At 46.9% G+C, this 6650-nt stretch overlaps 1 non-coding gene across 1 annotated transcript; it reads left to right on the forward strand.

Annotated features, from left to right (window-relative positions):
• Positions 1-6578: 6578 nt before the first annotated feature.
• On the forward strand, positions 6579-6650 carry TRNAH-GUG (transfer RNA histidin (anticodon GUG)). The gene has a single exon. It is a non-coding gene; the product is annotated as a tRNA-His (tRNA).

Below are 6650 nucleotides of genomic sequence, written 5' to 3' on the forward strand. Positions count from 1 at the left end.
GCGCCACAAGCCCCTGGCAGCCTCTATGCTTCCTTTAATATTTTTGACGTAAAAACATTCACACTACGTTGCTGATTTGTTCTTGCACAGGTACAGGGCCTCGTGCTTTTCTCCCTTTCACGTCTTCTCTCCGTCTATCCCGCCTCCTCATGCCACATAATAAAAATAATTTTCTCTGTGGTATTTGGCTGGAGGAGAGTGGTTATTGTCTAAAAGTTTTCTGTCTTGCTAAGCTGCCCTTTTCCTACTCTTAGATAGGACAGGATTTTGTTGCAATTTTTTTTGTATTCCAGTTTGCCGGCTTCATCAGCTTTAAGTCAGGGATATGTGATATTCCGTTTCATTCCTGATACTAGTGATTTGTATCTTCTCTCTTTTCCTTGCCAAGTTTATGGATCTTTTTAGAAAACCGGGGTTCCATTAGTTTTCTCACTTTTTAATGTCATTGGTTTCTGCTCTTATCTTTATTTCCTGTTGTCTTTGCATTGGGTTGATTTTACTCTTCTCATTTCTTGAGGTGATAGCTTAAGGTTATTGATTCGAGACTCTCTTCTAATATAAACATTTAATGCCATAAATTTCCTTCCCAGAACTGCTTTAGCTGCTCCCCACGAATTCTGATAGGTTGCATTTTTATTCAATGCACGTATACCAAGTACTGGAGTTGCTGGGTCACGGGGTAGGTGCAAGTTTCACTTCATCAGAAGGTACCGAACAGTTTTCTAGAACGGAATTCTAACCAGCAATAACATATCTCATATCTTGTCAGGACTTTGTGTTCTCTGTCTTTTAAACGCTGCCTATGCTGATGGATGTGTAATGCTATCTCACTGAGGTTTTTTTGTTTGTTTGTTTGTTTCGCTTTAGGTGATTTTTTAATTTTATTTTGTTGCTGTTGTTGAGGTATACACAACGAAACAGGTGTAGGAACCCTGGTGGTGCAGCGATTAAGCATTCAGCTGCTAACCAAAGAGTTGGCAGTTCGAATCCACCAGCCACTTCTTGGAAACCCCATGGGGCAGTTGTACTCTGTCCTATAGGGTCCCTATGAGTCCAAGTTGACTCAGTGACAGCAGATTTTTTGTTTTTGGTATATGCAGGTGTATATATAAGTGTATGCATCCATATATACAATAGAGCACACAGGTGGCACAAACACGGATGCTTATTAAACACCTTGTGGGATTGGTTTATGGGGTCTGAAGGCTTAGGACCACATAGTCTTGTGGGACAACTCAGCCAATTGGCATAATATAGTACGTTAAGTTTATGTTCTGTATCCCAGTTTGGTGAGTAGCGTCTGGAGGTCCTAAAAGCTTGTGAGCAGCCATCTAAGATACCACAATCAGTCTCTATGCATCTAGAGCAAAAGAGAATGAAGGCAACCAAAACTCAGAGAAGGAACTAGTCCACAGGATGAATAGTCTACATGAACTACGACCTCATTTACCCTGAGACCAGAAGAACTACATGGTACCTAGCTGCCACTAGAACACATCGTGTAGAAATTGTTAAATGGAACCTAATTTCCTGTATAAACCTTCACTGAAAACTCAATAGAATGTTATTTTTTTTAAAAAAAGAACATAATGCTTAAGGCAGATTGGTTTTTACTAGTTAAGCTGAAGTATTGTTTGGTTTTAAGGGCCCTTCTGGGGGTGTTTCTGGTTTAAGGTTTAAAGATTATCTCAGGGCAATAGCTTCAGGGGTTCATCCACCCTCTATGGCTCTAGAAAGTCTAGAGTACATGAGATTTTGAAATTTTGTTCTACGTTTCCCCCCTTTTGATCAGGTTTCCTCTATAGAACCCTAGATAAAAATGTTCAGTAATGGTAACCCAGCACCATCCAGTTCTGCCAGTCTCATGGCAAAGGCAGCAGTTGTTCATCATTGAGCTTTTAACTTGTGTTTCCCAAAAGAGTAATGATGTTGAACATACTTTCTTGTGTATTTTTGGCCATTAAGAAATCCCCTTTGGTGAAGAAAGCCTACTCAAGTACTTTACCCTCTTTTAATTAGCTTGGCTCTTTATTACCAATTTCTAAAAATTCTCTATATATTCAAGATTTGAGTCATTTATTCAGATAAGATGCTTTTCTTATTTCTAACCACAAAATTTGCAAACCCTTATGTTATTTATAATTTTCTCTTTTTTTCAAGGAAGAAAAGAGTCCCACGAGGGTCCCTAATTTGTTACACTGTTTGCTGGGGACGATGTTGGAAATTAAAAGTTAAGGGAGGGTTGACTTTTTCTGCACACGTAAGAAGATGCAGGAAGAGGCTGAGATACAGAATGGAAAAATAGGCTAGAACAAGGAAACTGATTTTAGGGTTTGGTAGTGAATGTCAGATTTTGTTTGCCTGTTGTTTTCATATGCATAATTTTTCTTTGCCATGTTTGTAATATGATGCAGGTGTGCTTGATTTACTTGTTACAATTTTTTTAATAAAATGCATATGCATGTCTAAATAAAGTGACTTCTATACTTCAAATATTCACTAGTGGACCTCCCAGACTGATCTACCCTAGACTCACCGAAGGTTCCACAGACTGGGCATTGGGCCCCATCTAGGAGGCCTAGTGGAAAAGTGGAATTGTAACTAAAGGGAGGGGAGGAACGTGAGAATCTCAACAGCAGTGGCTTTCCCCACTGCGGTGTTTTTCACTCTTCCTTCACACCTAAGTCTTTCTTCAAATAAGGGTAATTGGAAAAAAAATCAGTTTCATCTTTGGAATCCACAGAAATTTGGGGTAGGGAAGTTCAAGTGCTACTCAACTGGGAAAACCTGGGGATGGCTTACTCACTGGCAACAGGACAAGGGTGTCTCTTTTTGTCTGCTTTGGCAACTGGAGATGGGACTCAACTCACCTTCACCAGCCACAAGAGGACTCTCTGATTCCAGACGAGGCCGGCTTCTTGGTAACTTCAGAAATGGAAATTTCCTAGAATTTCTTCCCTTTCCTTTGTTCTATTTGTCGCTTTCGCCTCCCCAAGAGGAGAGAATTCACCACCTTCCTTTCGCTTCAGGACCCTTTTGGGGTCCCTCATGGACTGGGGTCGGCTGATTTCTACTACGTATCCTCCCTCTGCCCACTGGGCTTCTGTAGAGCTCAGGCTGACTCAGGTCGTAACTCCGCACCTGTGGGACAGAGAGAAGCCCCGAGGGCAGCGAATGCCAAGATCTAACTATGTTAGCCCGCGTGCACCATGTCATCTGCTCCTCCGGGTTCAGGGAAGCGGAAAACGTGGCCCCTCAAGTTTTTTTTTTTTCTCCCGCCCCCCGCCCCCCCCCCCAGCCTGAACCGAAAGAAGAGTAAGGTTCCAACAGATAAGAGCCTTGCTGAGTGAATCCAGCCCCCTGCTAGGCTCTCGGGGATAAACGCAAAAGAGGCTGGTTTCAAAGATCAAACCAAAGAAATTCAAACCCTTTGTCGTTGAGTGGATTCCAACTCACAGCGACTCTATAGGACCCAGTAGAACCGCCCCACAGGGCTTCCGAGGGGAGGCTGGTGGATTCCAACTGCCACCCTTTTGCTTAGCAGCGGAGCTCTTAACCACTGTGCCACCAGGGCCCCAATTCTAAAGAGCAGCCAAGGAAACAGTACAATGGTGTCGCCAACACATTGGCAACCAAACGATCTGGAGCCAACCCTCGCCAGATACCGAGGTCTGAAATCCTGACCTCTGAGTGAGCCGAGGGGCACGAATTGAATCGACCCCGCGCCTTCATCAAGAGAGTCCTTAGTCCAAGCTCGGAAGCCAAGAACAAGAGGGACTGTGCACATCAATAATTCTGTTTTTAACAAGAGGGCGATTTTGTCCCCTGCCTCACCCGCTGGAACATTTGGCAGTGTCTGAAGACAAATTGATTGTCGTGACTTGGGGGTGCGTGGATTCTACTGCCGTCTAGTGGGCAAAACCCGGGGTGTTGCTAAACATCCTACATTACACAGGAGAGCCCTCCACAATAAAGAATTATCAGATGGAAAACATCAGTAGTGCCGGGGATGAGAAACCGTGGAGCAGATCAGTGTCCACACTTGACCAAGGAGACCTTACTAATTGCCGACTAATTGGATATGGACTCTGATGAAATTACCGGCCCGAGCATGTGGAAGGATGGAGTTGCCGTCAAATAAAATGGAAAAGTGCAGCTGCGGCACGTTTTAGAGGCACATCCACTTCAGGGCCCCGCGGCCCTGCTTGAAAGAGTTTTCCATCCAGGCTCTCTCCGTTCCCGCATCCACCTGCGTCCTTTATGATGAGGGCGACCCCGCGGGCTCTGGGCTGGGGCCCTTTTCCCCCTGGGCGTCCTCCCTCCCCACCTCCTCCCGGCACCCCGTCCACTGCTGTGCATCTGAGGATCATCTCTTCCCGCGCTGTTGCCTCGCAAAGGCCGATCTCTAGGTCGATTCTGAGGCTAGCCCGGAACCAGCCAACTGGCTCTGCGACTCGTGGACCTTGGGAACTTCGCGTGTGAGTCAGTGGACTTCCGGAGGGCTTGGCGCCTCGCCTGCGGGCTGGCGTTGTGGAGAAAGCTGGAGGGAAGCGACCTTTGGGGACGATTCCCTAGAGGAGCAGCGCGCATCATACTCGAAAGCTCCCCGGTTCGAAACCAGGCGGAAATATTTGCTTTTACTCCTCAGAACCCATTGCTACTTTTTCTCATTGCTTAAGAGCTGGAATCAGACTCGGGTCCCGGACAGTCCCAGAGGGAAAAGCACTAAGTGCGATGACCCATAGGAAGGTGCAATAGAACCAGAAGTACTACAAGATTTTTGCCACTGCATATGAACCTAAATCCTGGGGTGCATCTATGGAAATGGATCCTAAGGGGGTAGAAGCAGGGCGGAAGGAATATAATGTTGGGTCTGGCTAGGTTTGCTTATTGACATAGGTGCACTAAGTGGAAATTCAGAAGCCATTGTGCTAGTCTGAGGAGCTGTCGGCGATTCTAAATTGTTCACTTGAACCAGTTGGCTGAAAACTTGCACCCAGAGGTGGCCTGCAGTAAATGAAGTTGAAATGCCAGAGCGTCTTTGGCATATTTATTGTAGAGGAAATTACCTGAAGGCTTGCGGGGGGGGGGGTTAGAAAGCTGCAGCAAATTTCTCACGTAAAACATACTCATTCGCCCACATCTATAGCCACAGGTATGGCCACGGAGACATTACCTTTAAGAAGTCTGTGAGAAATACATTTAAGGGACTTGTCCTTGCATCCTCAAGGCATTCTGTGGTGGCGATTTTGTGAAGGATAGTGGGAACTGCTGCCACTGACCTGGGATTTCTGAAATTAATGGGAGTGCCTTAGTCAGGGTTGCTGAAGAAACAGAACGAGGGATTGTAAACAGATAACTAGATAGATAGCTAATGGTGATAGCAACTTTATTTGTAATCATAAAGCCATAGAACCTACTTAATTTCCAAAGTATATGGAAAGGGTTAAATAAATAATACCAAATCCAAACCTGTTGCTGTCGAGCGGATTCCGACTTATAGCGACCCTTTAGGACAGAGTAGAACTGCTCCGCAGGATTTCCAAGGAGCGCCTGGTGGATTCAAACTGCCGACCTTTTGGTTAGCAGCCGTAGCACTTAACCACTACACCACCAGGGTTTAAATAAATAATAGTACAAATAAATGATGGGGGCGGGGGGAACTCCTTCGTCAAAAACAACTCCCATGATTATTTCTTTCAATCATTTCCGAGTTCTGGGTTTCCACGGCGAAGAGGACTGAAGGGTAACTAAGGTTATTCTCTGCTTTTACATAGCAGGATTTACGGAGTAGAAACGCTGGGGACATCTTAACACTTATAAAACCTGAGGCACGTCCCTGAAGGGGCTCGAACCACCAACCTCTCGGTTAACAGCCTAACGCCCTGACAGATTGCGCCACAGGGACCGCGAGAAGCAGCTTTCTTTTAACAGCAAGTGAACGCTTGCTAACCACTAGGCGGTGCCAGCCGCTTTCTGCCGTACGAATTGCGCAAAGCCTCGGAAAAACCGGCAGGTTGGGGCGACAAATCGTGTTGTTCGTCGCGTTGAAACCAGTGCGTTGGGTGAATCTGAAGCTAGGAGGGCAGCCGAATGGCCTTCGTCCCTCCTTGCTCCTCGTCTGCCTCAGATGGCAGCGACCCCGGGAGATTCCCGGGTCTGCAACCCCCGCCCGAGCCCAACCGGGTCCACAACACGGCTGCTCTGCCTTCGCCGCCCGCCCGCCCGTCCGCCCGCGCCGTGAACGCCCTCCGCTCGCCCCGGTTGCGGTCGGTGGGGCGGGAGCACGGAAAATAAGTGGGGAAAGGGAAACGGTGAAGAAGAGCGAAGGAAAGCAGGGGGGCGTGGACGAGAACGAGACCTCCAGGAAGCCGGTGCTGAGACTCAGGCGAGGTCCTGGGGAGGAGAGAATGATTTTTAAAGTGTAGCACAATGGGGAGGGAGGAGCTGAGAGACGGCAGGAAATGGGAGTAGAGTAGAGCAGAGCACCTGTGGCTGTCCAAGAACAAAACAGTGTCAATGTTTTCCTGTCGATACAGTTTAAGGAAGAGTAGGGAGCGCTGGTAGGTTTGTGGTGCGCCGTGATCGTATAGTGGTTAGTACTCTGCGTTGTGGCCGCAGCAACCTCGGTTCGAATCCGAGTCACGGCA

Source organism: Loxodonta africana, chromosome 3 (genome assembly GCF_030014295.1).
Source record: "Loxodonta africana isolate mLoxAfr1 chromosome 3, mLoxAfr1.hap2, whole genome shotgun sequence".
NCBI lineage: Eukaryota > Metazoa > Chordata > Mammalia > Proboscidea > Elephantidae > Loxodonta > Loxodonta africana.